This window comes from Telopea speciosissima, chromosome 5 (genome assembly GCF_018873765.1).
Source record: "Telopea speciosissima isolate NSW1024214 ecotype Mountain lineage chromosome 5, Tspe_v1, whole genome shotgun sequence".
NCBI lineage: Eukaryota > Viridiplantae > Streptophyta > Magnoliopsida > Proteales > Proteaceae > Telopea > Telopea speciosissima.
Window position 1 is genome coordinate 28,026,802 of NC_057920.1, and position 15,807 is coordinate 28,042,608.

The 15,807-nt window shown below is 38.0% G+C and overlaps 1 protein-coding gene across 1 annotated transcript in view; it reads left to right on the plus strand.

Annotated features, from left to right (window-relative positions):
• Positions 1–6,619, plus strand: part of LOC122661470 (DExH-box ATP-dependent RNA helicase DExH10) — a 47,836-nt gene extending 41,217 nt beyond the window's left edge. The window contains exon 18 of the mRNA XM_043856864.1: positions 6,607–6,619. The gene's annotated coding sequence lies outside the window, so the exon portion shown is untranslated. The remainder of the gene's footprint in view (positions 1–6,606) is intronic.
• The last annotated feature ends 9,188 nt before the right edge of the window (positions 6,620–15,807 follow it).

The following is a 15,807-nucleotide window of genomic DNA, read 5'->3' on the forward strand; positions in this document are numbered from 1 at the left end:
TAGTTTGTGCATACACTTCTTGATTCTATTGGCAAGAAGTTTAGCAATAAATCGATAAATAAATGGACTTACCGCAATAGGTCAGTAGTCATGGAAGGTGTTCTGTGAATCCCCTTTTGGAATTAAGGTCAACTTGGATAATTTAAGTTGCTCTAGTAACCTTTGTTCCTGAAAAAATCAAGAATTGCAACACAAACATCCCACCAGTTATTTCCCACGTTTTCTTAAAGAAATAAGCCCAATACCCATCGGTACCTGGAGCATTGTGATCGTTTGATGCAAAGACCATGGGTTTGATTTCATCAACCGAGAAATCATGTGCAAGACACTCTGATTCTACATTGTCCATTGATCTGTCAATAGGGAGATCAAAGGGAGTGCAAATAACCTATGGGGTACCCATATAAGCTTCTTCAAAGAACCAAGCAACTTCTAGTCTGATCTCATTTTCATCAGTCAACCAATTGCCCGCCATAGATTGAACAATGGTGATCTGGTTTCGAGCTCTCTGAGTCTTCAAAGAACTGTGGAAAAACTTAGAATAATTGTCGCTGTGACACAACCACTTGACATGAGCCCTTTGCCACAGCTCAGATTCTCTTGCATTCATTAATCTTCGAAGGTGAGAGACCATGGCCTTTTCACGATGTAAGACATCAGTATCTAGATGTTAGTTTGAAGAGCAGACTGGAGGCGATGCACATCATGACTAACAACAGAAATTTGTTTGTCCAATTTATAATATGCAGCTCTACTCCACCCCTAAATTTAAGCTTGAGAGCTTTTAACTTATAAAGGAGTACATGCATGGGGTTGCCACTTACCTGCTGGTTCCAAACATCATGTAGGAGAGGTCAAAAGTCATCATGATCAACCCAGTGATTGTAGAAATAAAATTGCTTACCTCTCGTTTGAGGCGGCAAACCCAAGGAGACGACCACTGGGCTATGGTCAGACAACCTTGGATTATGACAATAAGCAAAGGATGATGGGAAGTTGTCCCTCCAACAAGGATCAATAGGAACATGATCAATCTTAGATGCAATGCGCTCCACCCCAGACGCTTGGTTGGTCCAAGAAAACTGACAGCCAGACCATTTAAGGTCTACATACGCCAAACAATCTACAAAAGGTTGTATCATTCACGAAGTCCCTGGTCTACTGCCCTATTTTTCACACGGAGATTCGATTGGATTGAAATCTCTGAGTAGAGCCCATGGGTGTGAGGTAGAGGTACGTAGCTCTCTGCTATCTATCCAAAGTGCTTCCCTATCTAGAGCAAAATTCCCACCATAGATAAATGAGATGTTTAAGATTTGTTGAGTGTTTAATAGTGACCTGAATGTGTCAGTTGAGAAGTCGTCAGCAACGGCTGGACCTTTAAAACATTCTCATCCTCGAGCACCCAAAATGATCGGCTTTAGACACAACTTAATTGTTACAATAGTTCTGTTTGATAAGAAAAGTAATCGCAAGTGCATAGTATCAGCTATAGCTACGGGTTGAACTCAGGGAGGTCGGGTTGCTTAAATCTTTACTCTGCATTTAGGCAAATTACAAACAATTTATATCTCTAAACTTAAACTAAGAAAAATACCAAGATCAACTATCAAATTAAGAAACCATGTTAAACTAGGGCAAACAGAATTAACACAAAAAGTAAGAGAATGAGATGGGTAGATTCAAATTGAGATAGGCTTTTAGGGATGGAATCCACCACAAGGTTAGGGTAAGTTAGTGATCAACACATTAAAGCATTGCATATATCATGGTCTAGGTTTATAGGAAATGCGGCGAAAAGGGCTAACATATCCTATGAGTAGTACACATTCAATACATAATTAGATCTTAAAAATCATGAACATGAATGGTGTCATAATGGTTACGGCGGCAGTATTGCATATAGTCCATTAGGATGACATGCACAATGCGGTGGTTAACAATTGTAAGCCCAGACAATGAACATGTTCATTAATACACAAGCATGCAAATCATCAACTCATCCTTCCCTCATGGCTTCATCCTACCCCAAGAGTTGAGGGTTTAGTTGGTCATAGGAAAATCGATGGAAGGAGAGCGGGTTGATGAAGAAAACATTAAAACTAAACTATAAAAATAAAATCAGAAGATTAAAGAACTTAGCTTGTGTAGAACTTGAACTTGAACCACTTAAGAGAAATTTTCAGCCTTAAATTTGAATCAACAACTTGAATTACACCAATGTAAGAAGGGGATGATGATTAAAAATCCTAAATTACATTAGATCTAGGAATGAAAAAAACAAAATTATATCAAAGCTCTAAGCTTTAGACAAAGAAACTAGAAAAGAGAAAACAAGAGAAAGAATGCTAATACAAAAGACTAAAGAGAGAATGAATGAATTTCCAAGGGGGAGAAGACCCCCTATGTATAAACACAACCCCCAATCCCCCTTGCAAAATTGGGCCAACCAAGGGAGAGATTCCCTTGGTCAATGTTTTTTGGCCAAGAAATCTTAAATTTGATTTTTTTTTAAAGAAAAGAGAGAGAGAGAGAGAGAGAGAGAGAGAGAGAGAGAGATTGAGACTTTTATCCAAGAATAGAAAGGGAGGTGGAGATTGGATCCACAACTTAAAAAATAGAAGATTTCAATCAAATCACCAAGAAAATCTTTCCAATTTTCCAAGATTTGAGTAGCTTGCTTTGACTTGGGCTCTACTCCACAACTGAAAATGCTAGATGTCATCAACAATGCACTTGGATAAAAATACCCCTTGGCATTTTCGATGGGAATATGGGCTGTCCCTATTGAATTTTGAATTTGCTTGCTTGGGTCTTCATGGCCCAATGGTCCAGCCCATATATGAAATTAATTCTTGGGCCTATGGACATGGGCTTTTTTAAAATTTGATTCCTTGCATTTCAGCTCCACAAAGGCTTCTTACAATAATTTGGGCTTCTCTTTCATGAATGGACCTAAAACTTGAAAACACATAAAAACATCTCAAGTAGCTCTGTTTAAGCATGAAAATACAAGAATATAAATGCTTAAATTCACATATAAATATGTTCATCAAGTTCCATCTTTTACTAAAATTCGAAGAGTGCTAATAAAATTGTTTGGTTTCACACGGGTTTCCACCTAGCAGAACAGAGAGAGTTGATTAATCATGGCCTAGTCCATGACGGCCAAGGGTGTCAATTTGGGACCAGAACCAAGAACTGTCCCAGAATCGTCCCGCTAAAACCTGGTACCGAACCGTCCCATTAATAAATGGGACGGTGTTGGGATCTGATTTTGGTACTGAATAATAAATGGGACGGGACGGTTCTGAGACAAGATTCCCAATGGCATTAGTACCGAAATACCGGTGAGGTACTAAAACAATTAGCACCCTTTCAAAGGGTACATTTCATGTTCTTGTGTTGAAGCTTTATGGTTGTAGTTTGATGTATTTGAGTGGTATTTTTTCTTATATAGGTTTCAACTAATAGACCTTCAGTTTTATTTCTACAATATCATTTAGTGATGGCAATAAAACCATATAATGGGGCTTGTTTATTTCATCATCAGTAATTCTTCGACGTTGTTTTGATTAGCTTACATGTGATCTTAGATAGTTTGAAGAAGTAAAACCATGAGTTCATCTTGGTTTCGTATTCTAAGTTGATTTCTAGTAATCGAACCATTAAATTTCTCCCTTTTTTACCAGGCCTAGAACCGTTTAGGAATCAGTACTGTCCCGTCCCATTAATAATCGAGACCAGGACCTAGGTTTGGTCCCATTTACTAAATAGGACGGTACTGGGATTGGCACCTTTAGTACCGGTAACAATACGGACCCATCCCAAATATTGAGAACTGTCCCAATTGACACCCTTAATGACGGTCCTTCGTTTACTAGGGTCATTGATACCCCTAGTGTTCCATGCCGCGAACTTGATCAAAGAGGTTTGGGTATTGGAGCTATGCAAAGGGTTGCTTTGAACCAGACTTCTATCTCGTTCCCTCATTGCAATGAGAGTGCTCTCATCTTCCAAAGTATCATTCCCAAATTGGTCAGATTGCAAAATTGAAAAGCGATTCCGTTGGCCAGCTGCCGCAACAATGGAGGGATATCTAACAACATGATCGTTGATGGATTGAGCCAGGGCACACACAGAATGGTTTGAGATTTTCATGGAGTTGGTGTGTATGGAGGAAGTGGGGGAAGGATCCTTAGGGGTGGAGATAGGATCCTTGATTGGCGGGGTTGTATCTTTAGTGGGTGAAACTGCATAGCTACATGGGGCATGAGAAGTTTCTATAGTTTCCTTAGCACTTCCATTACCACGTCAGCCACCAGCTTGGACGTTGAACTTCCACCATCCTTAGTGATTGAAGTTTGGAGGCAATTCGAATGAGCCCTTATGCCGAAGGTCGCCATAGGTATGGTAAGAGTGTCGGAGTCTGTCTCCACTAGTAGTGGTCTTTTCCTCTTAGCACGACGTCTAGCCAAAGTCCACCCTTGGCTATCTTCCATTTTTACATCTTGGCATTGTGGGGAAGGCTTGGTAACACTCTCAACAACAATAATTGGACATGATTGCTCCCCATGGCCGAAGACTTTGCATGAACTACAGATTGGCGACGCCCAATTGTATTCCACCTTCTGCTCTATGGTCGAGCCATCATAAAGAACGATAGGAATGGAAGATGGTAGGTCGTCCTCCGCCTTGATCGGCAAAAGAGAGTCGTTGAGATGTTCTCCTGTTTGCGTATATGGGCTGACCGAGAACACTGCTGATCTTACTGAGTGTCCTACTTCCCAAAAATGGAGGTTTAGACCATAGAGTCTCACCGATAAAGGAAATTGACTCTCCTCCTTGACCAGAGAAATGTCCAGCGATCAAGGACGTAAGATCAATGGGCAAGCCCCCCACGTCCATGGTCCCTTGTCAAGAATTTGACGACTCAATTCAGTTGCTTGAAAATCAAAGATGAAGATATTGCTTTCTAGGCCAAAAACCTCCACTTCGACAATATGAGACCATTTCTCCTGTACGAACCGCCTAATGGTCGCAAATGAGGGTCTAGGTCCGAAGATATACCCCACCAGAGCTGACTCCCACCTATCCTTTTCCTTGGATAAATCCTCCAAGTTGTAGTGAGCCATCTTCTTTCTGTCAATTACCATTGGTTCTATGTAAGGTATTGCGTTTGCACTATCACGTACTTGTCCTCCTAAAAAGAGACTAACCTACGAGTGTAATGAATCACTCCCCTCAGCATTCCTGCCACCAATAGGGGAAGTGGGTTAAGCTTCATGGGCCACCGGGATAGGTCCGTCGATGGCCATGTGTAGCCAGAAAACAGTCGAAAGAAAAAAGAAAAATAATTGCCACTTGTCTCACACTTTCCTATTAAATAATTTCGTTGTATTGTACCTCACTCAAATTGTAATTGTAATAAGAAATAGAATGATGATGTCTATCAAGGTTTTAAGAGATGAAATTGGAGTCGGTCCAAAGAACCCTAGAATAAGCTCTTAGATAAAAAAAAATGCAGTAATTTTAGGGTTTTAAGCGTGAATTGGCCAGAATCAAGATTAGTTACGATCAATTTCGACCTGAATTGACCGATTCACTGATTCAATTCTTGATTCTTGAAACCATGATGGCTATTGTTGAATGCCAGAATACCAAGGCGCCCTAGCACGGATTCCCACAGGTACACAGGTACAAGCTTTAGACTCAAGAGCCAAGTTTGTGGTTTTCATTCATGGCTTGCGGGTTCTTTGAGGTTATGTTTGGTTGCCAAGAGAAGAAAATAAAAAATTCATTTTTTTTTAATCTGAAGAGAGAGAGAGAGACACACACACACACACATAAATCAATCATTATGTCATCATGGTTTTTGTCTTATTATGTTTTTTTTTTTTTTTTCATTTCATAACCAAACATAGCCAGAGAGTTTGGATGAATATATAGTAGGTCCAATGTCCTTGGGGTCAAGTGGAGATGAGCAAACCCAAGTTTGATTCCCTCTTACTTCTCAATTGTACCATAACCAAACTGGGCTAGATCCGGTCCGGGCGCCCACTCGTGGAGGGCAGCCACGTGGGCAACAACCCGCTAGGGTAGAGAGGGTCGCCCAATTTATGTGACCTTCCCTTTTTGTATTCCTACTATGATTCTATTAATGGGAGGGACTATATATACACATGTATCAACAACCCCCCAACCCTAAGTTGATATCTAGGTCTCTCATTCTCAGTCTTGCCTCTCAATCCATTTATTTGCAATTGCGCTATTTCTCTTTGGGAATCCATCATCTCCCAAGGATTTGTGATGTGAACTCTCCAGTGGAGAAACCTAATAGATATCTAGAGATTGAAGTAGATACGTGAAGTTTGTGGTGCTCATAACCTTACTTATTCGTGATCCTATTCCTGTGACAACCCCAAATTAAAAGCCTAGCTGGGCTCACGAGACCAGACCTGGCTAGGAATTCACACAAGGAAAACTCTACTCTAACAGTAATAAGCGGAAAATAAAGCATTCAAAATAAAAGCAAAACAAAACATCAGAGTATTAACTAACTACAAAAGAAAAATGGATCTGATGGCTCTAAACATTCTCATAAACTTCTCTGTTCATGTGTGGCTACTCATAGGTAGCACACCAAAATATTTACATCCTTCCTTGAAAAGAAACTGAAATGTACTGTAACATTTCCATTAATTACAATCCTCTATGATCATTTACAAACGTTGAATATAAGTTCAGCATAAAAAAGTAAGAAATTTATGAATCCCATACGCCTCATCTGACAAGGAAATGCCTTTGCCTGTCTCTTGTCTTCCCTCATTTGTAATGGTAAACATTAAGGAGTGAGCTTAATAAGCCCAGTGAGTAATCAAACTCAACCATGCTACAATCATCGCATAACAATAGGATAGCATATATCAATATATACAACAATCATTTGCAAATTGATATATAGCAATAAACTCATTCTCTTTCTTTCAACCAATATTGTTATTATTTCATATCATTTCTTTTTATGTTATTCTCCTAACTCTCATTTCAGTTTGCATTATAGCAATTTATTTCTTTTAGCTGACCACAATCCCCTTAGTGGATATGTACACCTCTCTGTGCCAAAATCCATCCTTGGCCAAAGCCTCAAGATCCAGACTTCTCTTGCCAAGACTTATATTGGCCAACGCCTCAAGGAATTGGACTTCTCTATGCCAAAATCTAGCTCAGGCCGAAGCCTCAAGATCTGGACTTCTCTTTCTGTACTCCACTTGGTTATATATTGGCCACTTCTCTTATCAGTTCTCTTGTCGGTTCTCTTTATCAAAATTCTTTATAGTTCTCTATACAGTTCTCTTTATAGTTTTTTTCCTATTATAATCATACATACATTAATCATGCAGTTCTTTTTATATTCTCTTATATTTGACATGTTTTAGTGATAATGATATGTTGATTCACATGATTATTATTATATGAATGTAAGAATGGATAAGACACAAGACATAGGCTTCATTTATCAAAAGTTCATCATAACATACTATGATTAATAATTAATCAATAGCATCATTTACTCATACAATATATTCATTATATAACTATCAATCAAGTTAAACCACTCACCTCAAACTAATACTTGTCCGATTCGTCACAATTTTCAATTAATTTATGAGGTCACCAAACTCTTGACTAAAGAGGATGTACTATAGTGAAAAAGGTAAATTATACGTCACCCCTGGTTTTCAAATGAAACTCAAATCACCCCTTATATTAGACCCCAATATGACAAATTAGTCCCTACCGTTAGTTTTATGCTGTTAAGTGACGATATCAGCTAGTTAAATAAATTTAAGTCGCTAAACTACCCTTGACATCCAAACATAGATTTTTAAGGGTAGTATTATAAATTTAATTCTAATATTTTAGTATAAGGGTAAAATAGTCCTTTCACACCAATAACGAATAGCAGACTAACACCGTTATTGTAGAGGGGGAGAGATGAGTATTTTCAAAAACCAGGGGGTGATTTGAGTTTTGTTTGAAAACCAGGGGTGAAGTGTAATTTACCCTAGTGAAAAAATATCACATTTTGTGTGGTTTCAGACACCAAAAAGTCCTTTATGGTCATTGAACAAACCCCACAAAAAAACGATCAAAATTGGCATTCAGGGCAATTGGGCGGACCAGTCCGTAGAGTTTTGTCCCCTACTCCTTGAACTTCTAGGGGGATTTTGAGAAATTTCTAGGCGAAATTGGGAAATGACCATTAGTACTCAAAATGGTGGTATAAGAGTTTAATTTCTAACTCAACTAAAATCACTCAATTTTAACAACAAATGAGAAAGTTATGACATTTTCAATGAATGAAGATCAATCTGCTGAAAACAAAAATTCTGCAAGAATGGGGTTTCATTCCATTCACTGGCCACTCATGAATCCCATAATCCAAGCTCGAAATATAACTTTAAAACCCTATCAAGGACTCATAAAAGAACACTAATAAAGCTCCAGATCCATGAAGAAATTGCAAAATCACAGGAGAAATAGGGATTTACCTTGTTCTTATCTAAACGCTCAAAAGCTAGGGTTAAACCACTTTGAACCTTTGATTTCTTGGCAAATCCGTGGCTATACTTCAAACACTTGTAAATATAACAAAAAAACATAATAAATTACACATACCATAGAAACGTAAATCATCACTTGATTACGAAACCAAATCATTCCGAAGCTTTCTTATCAAATAAAAATCCCAAATCTGCTTCAAGAATGAGAATAAACTCTAATGGAGTGCAAGACCTAGCATCCACAACCATTTCTCATAATTAATCCACTCTCTAATTGTCATTCCATCAGAACAAAGCAAAAACCAAATCAAAATCATGATGTTCTTACCTCAAATGGTGATGACTCTTGAACCCAAGTGAGTCTAATCCATAGCCTTGAGTTTCTACATCGTCTTTGACAAAAAATCTCTCCAAAAAGTCTTCAAATCACCAAGTTACATCAATACTTGCCTCTTCAAGCTTTCTTCCACAAACACTAGTTCTCTACAACAAGTGTTGAAGGAGAAATGACTTTCAATACTCTAAAAAGCCATAACTTAGCCTCAAAAGCCCTTTGATGGCAAAAATCGTAATTCTTCAATGGATCCATTAACCTTTCAATAATACCCTCTCAAGATTGCTTCCCTTTTAATTCTCATGGCCAATGACATAAGAAAAAGTATCAACCAACTTCTCTCATTTCTCATTTTCCCTTGATCATCGTCTCTAATCACATAAATACCAAGATCACTTAAAATGAACAATCCTCAAACCAAGTTCAACCAACCCATTGGCTCAATCCAATAAATCAATTGAACCCATACCAACTACCATATAAAATACTCAATATTAACAACAATCATAGAGAATAAAATACAACCACACACCATAGATTAGGGGTGTCAATAGGCCAGGCTAGGCTGGGCTTGCCCTAAACCCTAGCCCAACCCTAGAAGCCTTAACCTAAACCCAAGCCCAGCCCGACTTGCCAGGGCCAAGCATACCCTCAATTAAACTCGACTCTGGCAGCGTTTTTGCAAGCCCGGCCCAACCTTGATTGACCTTGAATATCTTGGTCCATTGAGTTGTGGTGCTAACAAAACCTAATCACAACCCACTGAACAAATCCTAGGCTATAAAATAAACAATGTTTTTAGCAAAGAGAGGTTGTTTCAAGACTCAAAAGCCATGATCTCTAGCAACCTTGGCCATTGCACCAAAGTACATCATTAATATATTGTATAAATATATATTATATAATACAGGGTCGGGCTGGCCCTGTTAGGGTTGAGGCCTCAACCCAGGCCCGGCCAGCCCTACCAGGCCCTGCAAATATCAAACCCAGCCCAACCCTTGCTCATCCCTAGGCCCGGCTCAACCCTGTCTAGGCTCAGGGTAGGTTTGGGCGGGTTTGGACTGGCCAAGTTTTTTTGACAACCCTACCATAGATATAATATAAGATAACTAAAATAACACATATCATTAAAATTATATTATACAAAACAATATTAGTAGTATAATGGTCATAACAATTCAAAATCAAGAAATTTATTTCATATACAACATTCAAAATTCAATTAAGGCCATTAAATAAATAATACATTATAAATGCATGATTACATCTATCAATACCGACTTCATGAAGACATCGGATCACCTTCCAGTACCATAATATAATATAATAAATTAATAAGTCTGAGATGTAGGGCATCACAATTCCATTGCGTTTCATAATCCTTTTAGGTATCATCCATGAGGTGTAATTTTTTTTGTTAACATTGGTATCAGAGCCATTGGGGTTTTGGTTCGCTTTCGAATTGGGATGAGAGGAACCTGTAATGAATGATTGTAATCTTTTTATTTTGTAGGAGAAATTTTTTGTTTCACAACCTGGAGTGGTGTACGCTGTCGTGGTAGCACTCGCACTATCGTTGGTTGCTGGTAATGCCCCTGCTGGCCACACCCTACAGGCCGCTCCTTTGTTGGATGCGCTCTACTAGTCTTGGTCACCCTTCACCCCTGTCGGCTTGCCTATCACGTCGTGCCCCTGCCAGCTTGCCTATCGCGCCAACCCTGGAGCCCTCTCCATTGTCTTGTCTCGTCTCTCTCTCTCTCTCTATCTCTCTTCCCTTGATCATTGCTTATGCCATGCACGCAACAACATCAATAGGCTACGGCCTACTGCTGTGTGCAGCCAGGGCTACACATCCATGTGCACACAATGATAACAACAATAGGCCGCGGCCCATGTGTGCTACCATATATATATATATATATATATATATACTAGTAAATATGCACGTGTAAGCATTTGTAAAGTGTTGGAGAGCAAATTATTTTGGTTTTGTAAGGTAATGAGACTTCATCAATATGCAAAATAGTATCAAGTACTTGACTTTTTTCAATAAATATTGATGTATAATAAAACATTATAGTATAGAAAAATGAGAGATAGTATAATAGAACCGAATACTAATAAATACACACTGTAGGAGTAGTGGTAGATAGCTTTGTAGTTTGTAGAAATTAATTTTGCATACTTGGAAGATAGAAATGGTGATTGGGTTGACATGAAAGTAAAGTATTTACTAGATCATCAAGATTTTGTATCCATTGAAGACTGTTTTCTTAAAATGGGCCGATATATTTTAGCAGAAGAAAAATTAGCTAAATTCAAAAATATAAAAAAATGGAAATTATGGGTCGAAAGAGAAAAGATTATTTTTTAAGACTTTTATAACCGTTATGAAATAAAGTAAAATCAGAACCCTTCACCATTTCCTTTTGAACTATTCATGGATATGGATATTTATTGTTCTAACATGACACAATTCTTTATTTCTTTCTAGATATTTTACAGTCCACAATTTCACAACATTTGAACCGAATAAGGTCCAATAATGTTTGACCCAATTAGGAACTGAATCTTCTATATATCTAATTGGCATGAATGCCGAGAGAGAGAGAGAGAGAGAGAGAGAGAGAGAGAGAGAGAGAGAGAGAGAGAGAGAGAGAGAGAGAATAAAACTATAAGTTTATGGGGGATAACACAACCAGTACATAATAAAGGCATCTTAAAGAAAAATATGCAGTAAGAAGTATAAAATAACAAAGAACCTATAGTCAAAATTAAACAAGTTAGATAGAGACAATTTTGTAAGCTACTTGATTCTCTATCTCATGAAATACCAGTTCCCATGACATTACTGTTGAAATTAAAATGAAAATATAGATAAGGGACTTGGTGGATTCCAACCACCATCCTCTTGAAGTATGGAGTCATTTCTCACACCCCAAGTACTCTGCCAATTGAGCTAAATACCCATATTTAATACTTGTGAAATCAAGAAAAGAAGAATGGTATTAACCAACAAGATTAATTTGGCAACAGAAACCCCTACTTACTTATTTTATTGGTATCCATGCCACTACACCTAATCGAAGAGAGTTCAAGAAATTTAACCAATATCTTCTGAAGTCCACATACAGTCACAAATTCAAGACTAAATTAAAATAAAATTAAAAGTATCAAAAGTAAAACTGGAAACAGAGAATCTGAACAAGCAATTAGAAGATGAACCGAGGTATTCTTTCTGTATATGGAAAAAATAGTACTTACATGTGCAAATGCACGTGGACACATTAATGGAAACCATGTTCAAACATCCTTTCCATTGCTAGTGCCCTAGCAGCCTTCTAGAATGGTGTCTTTACTAAAGCATACCATAGCTGAAAATACAAAAACCTATGCTAAAGTTCATGAATAAATTACTTATTGTTGGTTTGTTGATCAACTTCTATGAGAAATTACTAAAAGTTTGGAGATCAAGTTTGGTGACTTGTCTCTCTTCATCGTATTGTATTGATTGATCCATCAATTGGACAAGAAGAAATCAAGAGTTTGTTATTAATCTGATTGCTATTCATTTGGGAGATGGATAAATTTCGTACTCAAATCTGTAAAGGTAATTTAATTTGGACAATTTGTATGGATTGAATGGTTTTTATTTTTTATTTTTTTATAGAAATCAATAAAAAATCTTTCTGGAAAGAGAGGAATCTGATTCCCACTCACCACCTCCCCACAAAAAAAAAAAAGAACTGAAAATAAGTTTACTGATCAAGTAATGGATAGTTCTCTAACAATGTTATGAAGACAATGGAGTACCAAAAAGAAAAAAGAAATTGAATAGAATGGAAATGTTTCCAAGATTATCCATTGAAAGAGCAGAAAAGCTCCTTTGTAAACTATAAAGCAAAAGCAATGTAGAAAAAAAAATGGGAGAAGAAAAAGAGACACACTCTTGTATATTTCTTTTTGTTAGATGATATTGCAAGTAGATGTCATGATGGTGGGGAGCCTCATTTCGAGCAGGAGAGTCATGCTGATTATGATAGTGTGGGTTTGGACCTGGTCGGAGGTTATCCCTCTAGTGCGGGTGATTACGGTGACTGTTGAAGAAGGTCCTTGAAGGGCGGGCAGCTGATTTCGTCCAACCTAGGGATTCTTTTGATGTAGATAGGACTCTACTGACTTTTTCCCTTTTTGTGTAGCTTTATTTGGGGTGTATGTTGTCTTGCCCCTTTTTTATTCTTTTGTAAAGCTAATGGTTGGAAGTATTGGGACTGCCAGGTGTGAGATGTGAGAGAACAAGAACTAGAACAATATTGTATATATTTTATCTTTGATGGTTTAATGTAAATATTTGCTTCCACAGCGCTCTGTGTTTCTATTTTTATCCATTGTTATGGGTGTGTGGGTTTGTGAATGTTAGAAACTGCTTTAGGATCCTTGGGGTTTGACGGATTGTTACCGTGTAATTCGGGTCACCTACCTAATCCTCCTAGGGGTGGTTTGGGGTGTGACACCCGGAGTCCACAAACCATGTATTAGTAGGTTCCTCCAATAAATTAGACTCATAAAGGACTAAGGTTTCAGAAATACATTCTTCCGGCTTCTTTTTTTGAGCAGCCAGAAAAGCTCGACATTCCTTTTTTCAATGCCTGTCCTTCTTGCAATAGAAACAAGTTCCCTTTTTCTTGTTCTTCTGAGTTTCCTTTGACACAATCTTAGGGGCTTTCCCCTTGTCAGTCTTCTTCTTCTTCTTCTTACCCTTAGGCTTAGAAGAAGAATGCTTCTCCTCTGTGGTCAAGACCTCCACTTTCTGCATTTTGGATGCAGCCTCTACTTCTTGCAACATATTGCCCAGCTCAGGAAGTTTGACAGAGATTTTATTCATGTATAATTAACAATAAACAATCCATAGATATCCTGAGTCAAAAAGTAGAAGATAACATCCGTCTTATAATTCAGCTTAAAAGACGTCCCAAAGTTCATCAGATCTTGGAACAAGTTTTGCATTTTCATCACATGATCTATAACTGGAGTTCCTTGGGCCATCTTCGTGCCTTGGAGAAGTGTCACTAGTTGATGATAGACATGTTTTTCTTCTCTCCCATACATCTCCTTCAATTCCTCCATCATATCCTTTGTCAAGTACAAATCCTTAACAGAATCAGCGATGGTCTTTTCCACAGAGTTCAATACGTGGAGTTTGGCCTTAGAATTATTCTAACGAAATAACTCATAGGTTGCTTTAGTAACAGGGTCTTCGTTTTGCGGGAATTCAGGTTCATCTTTCTTAATGACTAACACAGACCTTCTGCAGTCAGGAGTAATTTGATGTTCCTCCTCCAGTCAATGTAGTTTGGGTCGGTCAAAATATAGTCTTTTATGAGGGTAGCATAGTTGATTTGGGTCGACATAGTATAAAATCTACACAATGTACAAAAATAACGATTAGCATGATTGACAACCACTGAAAAATGGGGTAAGAACAATCAATGGTAAATCACACCCTACGCTTCCCTCTAGCTTATAGGGTATGAATTGAAACTTATCAATCCTTATGTTCCTGACTTAGCCTATCAGAGTTCATCATTTGCATGTTGATTAAGTGGACTATTCTATCCGTTACTTAGACTTCCTATGTGATTTAGCCACCTGAGTGTCATGCCCATTCATATCGGCTGACATACACTCAAGCCAAGTGTCTACCCTTAGTTTTGGAGGGAATTATGGTGTTTATGGGTTAATGCCTACTATTGCAGTACACGTACCACTGACCACATTCTCTACATATCACATATGAGATGGGTGTAAACAATTTCATCAACATATCCAAGTATTATCCTATCAACATCTACAAGAGTAGATCGATGAAATTTCTACACTCACCAACTAAGGGAGGTCATGAATATCCCACCAATCAGGGTTTCTCATATCACACTTGTTTTAAAATTGAGGAATTACGGGAACACATAAAATCACAACCATACATTCAATGTAAAAGCACATAAACACATCCATCCAAGGAAAATTAAATACCAATGGTTATGGGATAACATCTTTAATCAACATGAGTTCACATCTAATGTAAACTCACTTTGATTATAAAATGGATGATAGTAATCACAGCCTGATATGTTACTCTCACACATAGCAATAATCATGTGATAATGCAGATACAACTAACTATTACAGAAAAATAAATCCAAAACTGTAAACAACTTGGACACTCCAAGTGAGCAAGTCCCTCCTCCAATCTTCTCACCAATGAACCGTCAAGATCCTTGATTCACGATCAAAATCATGATCCCAATGATATCATGATCATCAAGCAGTTACAACAAATAGTATAAACTAATTTAAAATTATTACTACCCTTTAAATGTAAATAAAACTTAGGAAACCAGTCCACCAATTTGAACTGTCTTAGGGGGAATTATATGCCTTTACATGAGAGATGGAGAAGAATGGAAAAAAAATTAAAAAGCAAAAGATAAAAAAAGCCCTAAAGGCACATGGGATTACAGACAAAATCAGGGTCAGGGTCAAGACAGGGTCAATCAGGGCCAACCCGACCCTCCCTGACCCTATTAGGGTCAACCAGGGCCGGGTCGGGTCAGGAAAAACCCTGGCAGGGTCAGGACTCGGTTGAGGGTTTCTTGGCCCTGGCAGGGTCGGGTCGGGTCAGGGTTTAGGTTAAGGCCTCTAGGGTTGGGTTAGGGTTTAGGGTAGGCCTGGCCCAACCCGACCCATTGACACCCCTAATGCTTGCTGTCCCATCAAGGACAGCCAATGGAAAAAAAAAAGGGGACCATCCTCTTCCAAAAAAACCTTGAAACCATTTTGTTTTTATTTTTTATTTTTTGTAATAAATTTAAATTAAGAGCATCACATGTAATAATGGATACAAAA